The following is a 13,649-nucleotide window of genomic DNA, read 5'->3' on the forward strand; positions in this document are numbered from 1 at the left end:
GACTACTTTGTTATCTGCCAAATTATGAATGGAGCTGACCACTGTACCCATCTTTGACCTTATAATGAAGGAAAAGAAATTGATGAAGCAGCTGAAGACATTTGGGTTGAGCATGGTGGCCTGTACAATTCCTGCAGTGATGATCTGGTACTGAGATGATTGATTTCCAGCAACCGCAACTGACTTCCTTTGTGCCAGATATGACTCCGGCCACTGCAAATTTTACCCCGGTCCTCATCGTGTTCAATGTTATTCGGCACCTTGGATCCACATTCAGTTAGATACTTCCTTAATGTCAAGTGCAATCATTGTCATATCTCTTCTGGAATTTGGCTCTTCTGTCCATGTTTGGACCAAGGCTGTCATAAAATCTAGTGGTGGCCCTGCTGGAGCTGAAGCTGCACAATGCAGGTTAGGTTATTGTTAAGTATTTTTTTTCTATGTAAAGCAAAGGATTTTAAGGCAGTGATTTATGTTCATGCTGCAAGCATGGAACTGTACCATGCTGAGCATTGTCGTCGCCTTCTCAAAACCAAACAAATAAAAACTTGGGGATTAGACCTAATAAATGGAAATATCTTTGAATTTTACCTCAAGAATACATTCTATATGTAATTATGAGGCAGACGGTATGACTCCAGGATTTAGGCAATTGTGTAGGATGACACTCCAGTGCAGAACAGTGACAATGCTGTGTTGTTGTGCCTTTTGGGTGAGGCATTCCGCCAAATACCTCTGCCTGTTGAAGAGAGTATGAAAGTAAATGAAATAGATGGGATTTATTCTGCACTGCTGGATGAATGAAGAAACTCATGAAGCATTGATGATCAATAAGAGTGATGCTGGGAAGGTGCCAGTGGATTGGGAATTGGCAAATGTGGTGCCTATTTTGAAGAAGGGTGACCAACCTATAGTCTTTCTTAAGATCCGTGTGAAATAATAGAATTGATTGTCAGGAGTAAACTTGATCATATGTGCAACATAATCTTGTATCAACAATCAACATGGCTGGAGAAGGAGAAGACCCTGATTGAACAGTCTTGCCATTTGAAAAAAAAAGTGGCAACAAGTAACTAGTATGATGTGTATTTGAATTTCTAAAGGTTATTTGATGAAATCTTACACAAACAACTACTATTTAAGCTTAAAGAAGTGAGATTCAGGTTAAATTTTGATAATAGATAAGAAATTGAGGAACCTTGTTGGGATGGCGATTAGGAAGATACTCTGGGTGTCTCAACCTTTGGACTACTACTGTTGCCTTAAGCTTACACCAGTGGGTTAGATTTAGAAGCACAATACAAATTGATCTCATTTTCAGATACTAAACTAAGAGTAGCAGCGGAAACTAAGAAACCAACCTAGAAATTGCAGAATGAGAGATGTAAAATGTCAGTGGGCAGAACACTGATAAATTAAATTTAATGAAAATTAATGCACGTTGGAAGGAAAATGGGCAATATACACTTCATGTTGCAATAGCTAAGGATGTCATTAAAAGCTACCTAGGTGTGTTTGATTTGATGCTTAACGTGTTCAAACAATCACAAGTAGCAATTAAAAAATCCAACAGAATGTTAAATTATGGTCTCCAAAAGATAAGGCCATACAATTGTAAAAACATAGAATAGTTACAATACAGAAGGAGGCCATTCTGCTTGTTGAGTTCGTGTGGTTCTCTGCAAGACCAATTGACTTAGTCCCATTTCCCTGTCCTTTCATCGTAACCTTGCAATTTTTTTTCTCTTCAGCTGCTTATCAAATTCCCTTTGGAAAGCCACAATAGAATCTGCCTCCACCACACTTATGCAGCACATTCCAAATCCTAACCAATCGCCACGTAAAATGGTGGTTCTGCCAACTGTTAGACCGCGCCTTGATAGTTGTGTCTGTTGCTGGGATCTTTGTTTCAGTCATGAGGGTAATTAGTCTTAGTTTCTTTTTGAATAAAAGTATCATACACTGTGATTTATGCTTAGGCTCACCTGATCTTCCTTATAACTTCAGAAGCCCTGCAGAAAAGGTTGTTTATGCTACACCTGAGGAACTTCTTCTGAAGTTATGGGGGGATCTGTAGGATTCACACAAAAACTTCACCCTAGTATTCCATCTAAGTCGTGCATTTGGTTGTTTTGAGGGCCTGAGATAAGAAGCACTTTGGAAGGAGTTTAGGGACAGAGCAGTAGAGTGGAGTTAACATGAGCATCAGGGAGCAAAGGGGGAGAAAACCCAACAAGTATTAGCATGAGTGGGTAAGTGTAACAGTAAGTGCACAGAACAGGTGCAGAGGGATTAATTAAGATTACTGGTTTAAACAAGGTACTAATGAGATTCTAAAAGAGGGAATAGATATATTTTAGATCAACTGAGGGCTGTTGCTTGCAATTCCTGTGCTGTGTGGGGGCTTCAGGATACTTGATGTATCTTGGGGGACCACGTATTAGAAAGTATCTCAGCTACTTGAGCTTGGACTCAGGACTCCTGAGCTTGACTGGTGGCTGAAGTTACTGGGAAACATCAGGGAGTATGAGAGTTTCCTAGGTGGTAGATTCCAGGAGGAACCCTAACCCCACCAGGCAGTAACAATTCAGGATATTAGGTGGGCAGATAGTAGAATAGGAAGTGGCAGCAAATGCAGGAATCTTTGGGGCATGTACCGCTCTCAAACCGGTGCTCAGCTGTCAAGATTACTGGAAGGGATGACTTATTGAAGGAGTGCAGTCCGGACCCTGGCATGAGCGAGCAAGGGAATGCACAGGAGGGGATAGCAAAGAATAGAAATGCAGTCTTAATAGGAGATCCCATAGTTAGGGAGGCAGTCGGACACTTTTGTCATTGTGAGTTCCGTATGATATGTTGTTTATCTGGTGCCATGGTAAAGGAAATCAGAGAAGCTGCAGCATATTCTTCAGGGGGAAGGAAGTGAGCCAGAAGTTGTGGTTGACGTCAGTGTCAAGGACATGGAGTGTGCAGGTAATGAGGTCTTACGGCCAGATTATGATGAGCTAATGAGGAAGTTTTAAAGTAGAACTGCAATGGTAGTAATCTCTGGATTATTCCCAGTGCTGTATGAATGTGAGAGGAGAAATAGAAAGATAGCAAGAATGAATGCTTGGCTTGAGGCATGGTCCAAAAGGGAGGGCTTTAGATATTTGGGCACTGGGACTTGTTCTGGGGCAGGAGGCACCTATTCAAAAGGAACCTATTCATGAGTACTGGGATCAGTACCCTCACGGGAAGCTTTAGTCGTGTGGTTGAGGAGGCTTTTAAATTAAATTGACAGGAGGGTGGGCACCAGCATATAGAAGTAGAAAAGAGGAATAAGATGCATAAGTAAGATTATTGGATAGTACTAGAGAGGGAAGTGGTACTATATTAGATACTAATGGAATAGGGAGGACTACGAGGAATACAAAGATGTGATTACAATGTATGTATGTAAACATACAAAGCCAGTCACTTCAATTTTACATCTTTGGTTCTCAGCCCTAGACCTCTGTCATAGGAAACAGTTTCTTTCAATCTACTCTATCTAGACCCCTCATAATTTTGAAGACTGCTACCAAATCTCTTGGCATTCCCTTCTCTCACGAGAATAACTCCAGTTTTTCTTCACAAGAAAGCTAAAGAATTTGAAGAGATTACCATTTTCTTCAAACTTTTCAAGTAAGAATATAGCGCATATCGAACTTTAACAGATATCAATATAAAAACTGCATCTTGATTGTGTAATAAGTTAATTGTAGCAATGCCTGAACACTTGTGTGGCACTACCACCCTGCTAAATAGAATGGATTCAGGACGGACCTCCCGGCTCAAAACTGGACATCCAAAAGGCCCTGTCGACCAGCAGCAGTGCAGAATTTATTCCATCACAATCTGTAACCTCATGGTCTGCATATTCTTTACCTCTACTGTTACCAAGCAGCACTTACTCACCAATAACCTACTCATAAATGCTGAGTTTGGATTTTGCCAGCGCCACTTGTCTCAAAACTTCATTACAGCCTTGGCCCCAACATTGAGAGGAGAGCTGAATTTTAGGGATGATTAAAGAGTGACTGCGCAGCATTTAACTGTGTGGCATCAAGAAGCCCTAGTAAAATTGAAGCTAATGGGAATCGGTGGAAAAATCCCCACTGACTGGAGTCATACCCAGCACAAAGAAAGGTGTTTATGGTTGTTGAACGCCAATCACCTCAGACCCAGGAATTCTTTGGGGCTGTGTCCTAGATTCAATGGCCTTCCCTGCATCATAAGGCCAGAAGTGGGGACGTTTGCTGATGGTTGCACAATGTTCGGTTCCATTTGTAACTCTTCAGATAATGAAGCAACCTGTGCCTGCATGCAGCAAGATTTGACTAATATTCAGGCTTGGGTTGATAAGTGGCAAGTCAGATTAGCGCCATACAAGTGCCAAGCAACCTAATCACCTCCCTTTGACACTCAACAGTTTTACCATCGCTGAATGCCCCACTAGCAACACGCTGGGAGTTACCATTGACCAGAAATTGAACTGGACCAGCCTGTTCATAAATCCAGCTACATAAATATTGTAGCTGCAAGAGCAGGATCAAAGGCTGGGGTTTCTGTGGGGAATGACTCACTTCCTATCTCCCCAAAGCATGTCCATGATCTACAAAACACAAGTTGGAAGTTGGGATACTTGATTGGATTGAGTGCAACTCCAAGAACACTGAAACTTGGCACCATCCAGGATAAAATTGCCTGCTTGATTGTCACCCCATCGATCACTGTAAACATTCACTCCCACCAGTGCACTGTGGCAGCAGTGTGTACCATCTACTAGATGCATTGCACCAACTTGACAGAGCTCCGTCAACAGCACCTTACAAATCTGTGATCTCTACCACCTAGAAGGCAGCAGGTGCATGGAAACACCACTATTTGCAAGTTCCTCTCCAAACCACGCACCATCCTGATTTGGAACTATATTGTTGTTCTTCCACTGCTGCTGCCTGAAAATCCTGCAGCTCCCTTCCGAACAATACTGTGGGTGCACCTACACCATATGGAATGCAGCAGTTCAAGAAAGCAGCTCACCACTACCTTCTCAAGGGTAATTAGCGATGGGCAATAAATGTTGTCCTTGTCAGTGACCTGCACATCTCATGAATAAACAAAAAGGAAAATATTGTTTATTGTCCCTGTGGCATCAAGCTGTACAAGCATTAAATGTTTTAAATACTGAATGCCTTCAGCACAATTGATTCTAATTTAGATACTGTCTAATCTGTGTGAAATGCAAGTGCACCAACAAATTGACTTACCAAAAAATTGTACAATAGCTTTTTATTGTACTGTTTTTCCAAAAGTAAAAGTGAAGAACAGGATTCTGCGTTTGGTCTCTCCAATGTAGAGGAAACCACATTGGGAGCAGCAAATGCGGTAGACTAAATTGAGGGAAGTGCAAGTGAAATGCTGCTTCACTTGAAAGGAGTGTTTGGGCCCTTGGACAGTGAGGAGGGGGGAAGTAAAAGGGCAGGTGTTGCACCTTCTGCGGTTGCATGGGAAGGTGCCGTGGGAGGGGGTTGAGATGGAGGAGTGGACCAGGGTGTCCCGGAGGGAACGATCCCTGTGGAATGCTGCCGGGAGGGTGAAGGGAAAATGTGTTTGGTGGTGGCATCATGCTGGAGTTGGTGGAAATGGCAGAGGATGACCCTTTGAATGTGGAGGCTGGTGGGGTGATAAGTGAGAACAAGGGGGACCCTATCATGGTTCTGGGAGGGAGAGGAAATGGGCTCTGTCAACCACCGTGGGTGGTAAACCTCAGTTACGGAAGAAGGAAGACATGTCAGAGGAACTGTTTTTGAAAGTGGCATCATCAGAACAGATGCGAAGGAACTGAGAGAATGGGATGGAGTCCTTACAGGAAGCAGGGTGTGAAGAGCTGTAGTCGAGGTAGCTGTGGGAGTCAGTAGGCTTGTAATGAATATTGGTGGACAGTCTATCACCAGAAATTGAGACAGAGCGGTCAAGGAAGGGAAGGGAAGCGTCAGAGATGGACCATGTGAAAATAATGGAGAGGTGGAAATTGGAAGCAAAATTAATAAATTTTTCCAGTTCCAGTCGTGAGCACGAAGCAGTACTGAAGCAGTCATCGACGTACTGGAGAAAGAGTTGAGAGCAGGCCTGAGTAGGACGAACAAGGAATGTTCCACATACCCCATAAAGAGACAGGTACAACTCGGGCCCATGTGGGTACCCATAGCCACACCTTTTATTTGGAGGAAGTGAGAGGAGTTTAAGGAGAAATTGTTCAGTGAGAGAACAAGTTCAGCCAGATGGAGGAGAGTAGTGGTGGATGAGGATTGTTTGGGCCTCTGTTTGAGGAAGAAGCGGAGAGCCCTCAGACCATCCCGGTGGGAGATCGAGATGTAGAGGGATTGGATGTCCATGGTGAAGAGGAGGCGGTTGGGGCCAGGGAACTGGAAATTGTTGATATGATGTAGGGTGTCAGAGGAATTGCGGAATTAGGTCGGAAGAGACTGGACAAGGGGAGAGAGAATGGAGTGAAGATAGCAAGAAATGGATTCCATGGGACCGGAACAGGCTGACACGATCAGTCTGCTGGGACAGTCCTGTTTGTGGATTTTGGATAGGAACTTGTTTGATTCCTTCCCCCCACCCCACGCCCACTAGGGCTATCTCTCACTTGCTCATCCTGCTTTCTACCCTTAATGTCATCATTAGCACATTCCTCAACTATTATCACCACCCTTTTGTCTGACATCTTTGGCAATCTCTTCTTTGCCTCCACCGATCACTGGCCCTCTATCCAGCTCTACCTATCCCACCCTCCTTCAACGAGCTTATATTCCACCTCATTTCTATATTTCCTAGTTCTGATGAAGAGTCATGCAGACTCGAAAAATTAACTGTATCCCTCTCCGTAGATACTGTCAGACCTGCTGAGTTTTTCCAGGTATTTTTGTTTTTGTTTATAAAATGTAATTGATCATTAGTAATTGGTAATGAAATCAGCAAGTCGGCAATTTATATGTAATCTGATTCTTTTATCCCTCAAATTCTTATCAGTCACTATTTCTTTGTGTTTTTATGATTGCCTTTTTTTGTGGGTTGTTGTAGATGTTAATACCTCATTGGTCGTCAGAAGTGGAATTAATTACAGATTAATTTCCTCAGTGTAAATTTTGTGCATTATTTTGATAAGCAAAAGGCTATTTTTTTGCTCACTGCTTCATCTGCATACAAATCAGAAGCACAACTAGAATACTAAAAGCATAAGCATTGAAAGCATGGAATAAGCAGATATCATTTGGTTAATCAAACCTGATCTGTTCACAGATTGAGTTTGATTTATCTTAATACGGATGCCACTCAACACCCTGGGGCGGAGAGCGAGAATTAATCACAGGTAAAATCTCCACAAAATTGAAACCATGACCTATTTCTTTGCCTTTTCTTGAATCCTGAAGGCAAACTAGCCTAAATACCACACATGAGATCTAAGACTATTTCACACTGTTCCTAACAGTTCCCCAAGTCTCAAATTGACTTCTTCCATGAGGTGTTGACCATCTTATTATTACCTGAACCTCTGTTCCAAGTCATTCAACATCCTTAGTGATTTCAACCTGGTTCTAAGCTCTTCTAATGTACTTTCCTCTCCTTTCATGGCCCTCCATCAATGTCACACTCCATATAAACATCTCCAGCTTTATTCATTGGAATCTCTAAACCTTGTCATCTATCCTGGTCCCTTTGCATCTGGTGCCTTGGTCATTGGTGAACCAATCTCTGACTGCTACTTTCAGACAAAAGTATACCACTTCATAATTTGTGATTGGTTGACTAGTTATATTTATGCCTATTTCTATGTTAATGATTCCATCTCCCTTTCTGGCCACAATCTTGAGCTGAACCAGACAGCCTGTAGTCTTGCTGACTCTTCATCCTCAGCGATTTCAGTCTCTAATTTCCTCCTTTACCTCCCCGAATACACTTGTATTCCCTAAATTTCTGATCACTGATGAGAGATCATTTGTCATTAACAATGGGTTGAGAAAGGTTCGGAGAAATTTCTTTACTCGGTTGTTGGAACATGGGTTGCTTGGCCAGAAGGCGTGCTTGAAACAGAGATGGTTGTATATTTGAAGGGAGAATTGAATAGATATCTGAAGCAAAGGAAGATGTAGGGCTTTGGAGAGATGGTGAGATGATGGAATTATTCTTGCATTGCTCTAGTGGTGCAGAAACGAAGAGCATGCTCTCTGTGCTGTAAATTCCTATGGCCCAATGAATATAGTATTTACAGCATAGAAACAATCTACACCAGTGTTTATGCTCTACTAAAACTTCCTCCAATTCTGTTTACTTTGTCTCACTCTGTCACCATATCATTCTGTTTTTTACCCTCATATGCTTATATGGTTTAAATACATCTATACTATTTATCCATACAGTAACAGGTCACACATTCCCACTATTTTCTGGGTAAAGAGGTTTCTCCTAAATTTCTTATTGGATTTATTAATGACTGTCTTATATTTATGGCCCCTAGTTTGGGAATCACCCACAATTAAGGTAGAATACAAAAGGTAGCTTCAATGCCTGCCATCAATTACAAAGTACAAAGAAAAGTACAGCACAGGAACAGATCCTTCGGCCCTCCAAGCCTGCGCCGATCATATTGCCTGTCAAACTAAAACATTTTGCACTTCTGGGGTCCGTATCCCTCTATTCCCATCCTATTCATGTATTTGTCAAGCAGCCTCTTAAACACCACTATCGTACCTGCTTCCACCACCTCCTCTGGGAGCCAATTCCAGACACTCACTACCCTCTGCGTAAAAAACTTGCCCCGCACATCTCCTCTATAGTTTTCTCCTTTCACCTTAAATCTATGTCCCCTAGTAATTGACTCTTCCACCCTGGGAAAAAGCTTCTGACTATCTACTCTGTCCATGCCACTCATAATTTTATAAGCTTCTATCAAGTCGCCCCTCAATCTCCGTCGCTCTAGTGAGAACAATCTGAGTTTCTCCAACTTCTCCTCATAGTTAATAACCATCAGACCAGGCAGCATCCTGGTAAACCACCTCTGCACCCGCTCCAACGCCTCCATATCCTTCTGGTAATGTGGCGACCAGAATTGCATGCAATATTCCAAGTGTGGCCTAACCAAGGTTCTATACAGTTGCAGCATGACTTCCTATTGTTGAAAGAATGTGTTAAAGCAATTGGGAAAGGTGATGAATAAAATTTTTAATAATTTTCCCAGCACCATGTTGTGTCCCAGGGGCTACCCATGAAACGGATCTGTTCTGCATTTGCAACATCATTTGAAAGTGAAATTAGATTGTGCATTGGGGCTGATCGTATGCACGATAACCCTGCTGCAGATTCCACCAAACCTCAGCAAATGCCATGGTTTTCACAAAAACTCTGCTAATTTTGAGTCTGTAATCAAAGAAAAATCCTCTGTTTTATGCATTATTATTCTAGATTGTGAGTGTGACAACAGACTGGTTACAGGAGGTAATGTAGATGGCAGAAGTATCTTCACAAAACCTGGCTCTTATCGGTTTTTGGTTACTTGTTTAGTACTGAATCTGCTTTGTAGCTTGCTAATACAATTTCTGCAATTTTTGGTTTGTTAAATAGCATATTGTAAAAGTTCTGTTGTTGAAAGCAAGGCTAGGTGTACGTTTTCGTATTTGTTGCCAATTTTTGCATGGCATTATTTTTATGATTTATTCACAATAGTATGACCACATACATAAAATAATATAATAAAATATATTATTTTAATAGCTTTGTTAGATATATCTCTATATTCACTGCTATCCAGACTTCTATGCCTCGAGGAAGCTTGTTGAAATAAGAATCTTCTTTTTTGCTGCTTCAGTTTAATGCTGAAAAAGCACAGGTAAGACTCAGATGATGCAATCTTATGCAGTTTATCTATAGTGAGCAGAGAAAATTCATTTTAATGTGTTTACTTGAAGAGATGGCCTCTACCCCCCCTGTGTGCATGAAAAAAATCTAGCTGAAGCCATGTGCACTTCAGAGATATGCAATTGAAAATGTATATATGTGAATGGCATGGAACAGATATTGCATTAATTGTGATTATTTACCGAAAGCACTAATCCTGCCTCAAATTTTATTTACGATAACAAATAGTAATCCTTTGCATTTTTACTTTTATTAATATATGGTACTAAATAATTGTAACAGAGCAATTGATGTATAGGATGAAAACAGCAAAATACACATAGTTAAGATGTTGACATTGTTGAAGGCTGTGTATTTCCAGCAAGAGACCAACAGCATTGGTTTATTGCAACCATCTGTGTTGTCAGCATATCTAGATATCTAGATTTGAAGATTTACCGGGAAAATTTTGTGTTAATGCAGATTACCTGAATAATTGGGGCTTAATGAGTCAGCACACTTAGTTGTCTGCCAAAGCTTTATAACTAATTCTTTTCAGCAATTATTCTAGATACTTAGAATTGAGAGGAAGAGGTTGGGTTGTACTTAATATTTACTGAAAATACCTAGAGTTTTATTTGTCCACATCTAAAATAGAATAATCCAAACGTCACCTGTACTACATGTATAAATATAGCAAAGAAACCATCCTAATACTGCAGATCTTTGATCATTAGGAGCAGCCCTGTAAAATGTAATCGTCATGGTGATCTGAGTCAAAAAAAAAATCATTGTGTTTCAAGCCCAATTGACAAAGCTCAGGGATATTTGACAGCACAAAAATATAAGAAGGGAAGTCAGAAAATGCAGTCTATTTATACAAATTATAGTGGGTTGATTTTTGCGACTACATTAAAAATGAAAATGCAGAAAGCAATTCACAGCTTAATTAGAAAAAGAGGTTGTGAAAATCCCAATGTAGGATCTTTAACTCCAGCTTTAGAGTTGCATCCTGGTCGGGTGAGCTCAAGGACGACTTTTACGTATCAGCTGAAAATTCTAATATTATGTGGGGAGCCTCCCGTCTAATTGTAACTTCATCATCTAATGCTGGCTGAATGCTTCATTGCTAGCTCACTAATCCACCCCTATTCAGCTAATAGTAATTTGGGCACAGGAGTTTTATTTGCCCATGATTACCAAGTTTCCTCTGGTAGACAAGCTCTGATGGCCTTGATGTTGACAGTACTTGAGCCCCTTTTGCTGCAATACGTGCTTGATTTGATGTTTGTATTTCGTGGAGAGCTATCACCCTGAACATTGATCAGCATTATAACATTCTGATTCATGCCCTGTATATTTTCCAGAATTGTTGCAGTTATTGTTAGTTCTAAATTCACCCCATTGTGGGTCAGAATTCAGAGTTACAGTAGTGACTCTCTAACTCATTCTGGCCAGGATGGTTCAATGAGAGTGGGGAAGAGTATACCCGAAGTAGCGTGAGAGACACTTAAAAATGAAGGATCACGCTGGTAAATATGTTGGTGGGGGATTTGCCAATGGAACTGTTGCTGAGTGTCAAGGAAAGGTTATTAGACCCCCTCTCGTTGGAGATAGTCATTGCCTTGCATTTAACAGCCCAAGCTTGAATGTTGTCCATATATTGCTGCATGTGGGCACAGGCTGCTTTATTATCTGAGGGGCTGGAAATGGAACTGAACATGCTGAAATCAGCGAACATCCCTACTTCTGATCTTATGATACAGTGAGGACATTGATAAAGAAGTTGAAGATGGTTGGGCTTAGGACACTATCCTGAGGAATAACTGCAAAAAAAAAACTCCTGAAGGTGAAATGATTAGCCCCAAGAACCACAGCCATCTCCCTTTGTGTTGGATACGAGTCCAACCAGTAGAAAGTCTCTTCACTCCTCCAACCCCTAGATTCCCATTGACTTCAGTTTTACTCAGGTTCCTTTAAATCACATTTTGTCAAATGTTGTCCAAGGCACTGACTCTTGCCGCACTTCCGGAATTCAGCTCTTCTGTTTATGTTTGGACCAAAGCTGTAATGAGGTGTGGAGCCAAGTGATCCTGGCAGAACTCAAGCTGAGCATTGGCGAACAGGTTAATTGTAAGGGAATGCTGCTTAATAGCACTGTTGGTAACTCCATCTATAACTTTGCTGAATATTGAGGGTAGGCTAATATGGCACTAATTGGCTTTTTTTGTAGACGGGACATATCCTGCACAATTTCCATTTTGTAAGGTAGCTGTTGTAGCTGTACTAGAATAGCTTGGTTAGAGGTGTGGCTAGTTCTAGAGCATAACTCTTCAACACTACTGCCAGGATGTGGTTAGGGCCCATAGCCTTCATTGTAACCAATGCCTTCTGCAGCATCGTGGAATCGTGTGGGGTGAATTGAATTGGTGAAGACTTGCAGCTGGTGGGACCTTAAGAGGAAACTAAGATGAATCATCCATTCAGCATTTCTGGCTGAAGTTAATTGCAAATGCTTCAGTCTCCTCTTTTGTACTCACATACTTGGCTTTGCCATTATTGAGGCTGGAGATGTTCATTGAGCCTCCTCCTCCCATAGTTGTTCAGCTGTCCGCAACTGGATGTGGCCTGACTGCAGAACTTTGATTTCTTCTGTTGTTCGTGAGATTGTTTAGCTCTGTCTATAGCCTGCTGCTTTGTTGTTTAGCCTACAAGGAGTTCTATGCTGTACCTACCTCATTTTTGATCAGAAACTTACTGTGAACACTGTGGCTACGAGAGCATGTCAGAGGCTGGGTATTCTGTGACAAGTAATTGACTTTCTGATTCCTCAAAGACTGCCCACCATCTACAAGATATAAGTCAGGTATGTGGTGGGAATACTTTCCGCTTGCCTGGCTTAGTGTAGCTCAAATTTGGCACCTTCCAGGACGAAGCTGCCATAGGTGGCCAATCACTGGGGACTGGATTTTGCTCATGGCCTTGTGCAATTGCACAGCTCTAACACTACCAGAGACAGGCAGGCTAGAAGAATGGGCAATTATGTGCCAATAAATGCAGGGTAATAAAATGCAAAGAAGTTGTACATTTTGGGGAAAAAGATCAGTGAAGCAAAATATATCTATAAATAAGAGGAACAGAGTGTAGAGATATATAAATCTCAACCGCAACATTTTGTATTTATATAGTTACTTTAATGTAATAAAACATCCCAAGATACTTTGCAAAAGCATTATAAAACAAAATATGACACCTCCCAAAAAAGATATTAGAGCAGATGATCAAAGCCTTGGTCAAAGAGGTAGGTTTTAAGGAGTCTCTTTAAGGAGGAAAGAGAGGTTAGAAAGGTGGAAAGACGGAATCCCAGACCTTGGGACCTAGGCAACTGAAGTCACGACCACCAGTGGTAGAGCAATTAAAATTGGGGATACTTCTTCCAGAATTAGAAGGGCTTCGATATCTCCAAGGGTTGTGGGGCTGAGGGAGGTTAGAGATAAGAGTGGAGGAATTTTAAAATGAGAATGGGAATTTTAAAATGAGAATGGGAATTTTAAAATTGGCTCCTAGTTAAGTAATGGCTCAATATATGTCAGCAAGCACAGGGATGATGAGTAAATGGGATTTTATGTGAGCTGGGACATGGGCAGCAGAGTTTTGGATGACCTCAAATTTATGTAGAATGTGTGAGACTGGCCAGGAATGCATTAGAGTAGTCAAGTCTGGAGGTA

The 13,649-nt window shown here is 41.3% G+C and overlaps 1 protein-coding gene across 4 annotated transcripts in view; it reads left to right on the forward strand.

The window, feature by feature from the left end:
- The window catches only part of tanc2a (tetratricopeptide repeat, ankyrin repeat and coiled-coil containing 2a), a 920,169-nt gene that overhangs the window by 39,362 nt on the left and 867,158 nt on the right, over positions 1-13,649 (forward strand). For 3 of the 4 annotated variants that reach the window (XM_041217623.1, XM_041217621.1, XM_041217624.1), the window contains exon 1: positions 7,330-7,399. The exons of the other annotated variant lie outside the window; for it this stretch is intronic. The gene's annotated coding sequence lies outside the window, so the exon portion shown is untranslated. Of the gene's footprint in view, positions 1-7,329; positions 7,400-13,649 lie in introns of those variants that run through there. 4 annotated transcript variants of the gene reach the window in all.

This window comes from Carcharodon carcharias, chromosome 23 (genome assembly GCF_017639515.1).
Source record: "Carcharodon carcharias isolate sCarCar2 chromosome 23, sCarCar2.pri, whole genome shotgun sequence".
Taxonomy (NCBI): domain Eukaryota; kingdom Metazoa; phylum Chordata; class Chondrichthyes; order Lamniformes; family Lamnidae; genus Carcharodon; species Carcharodon carcharias.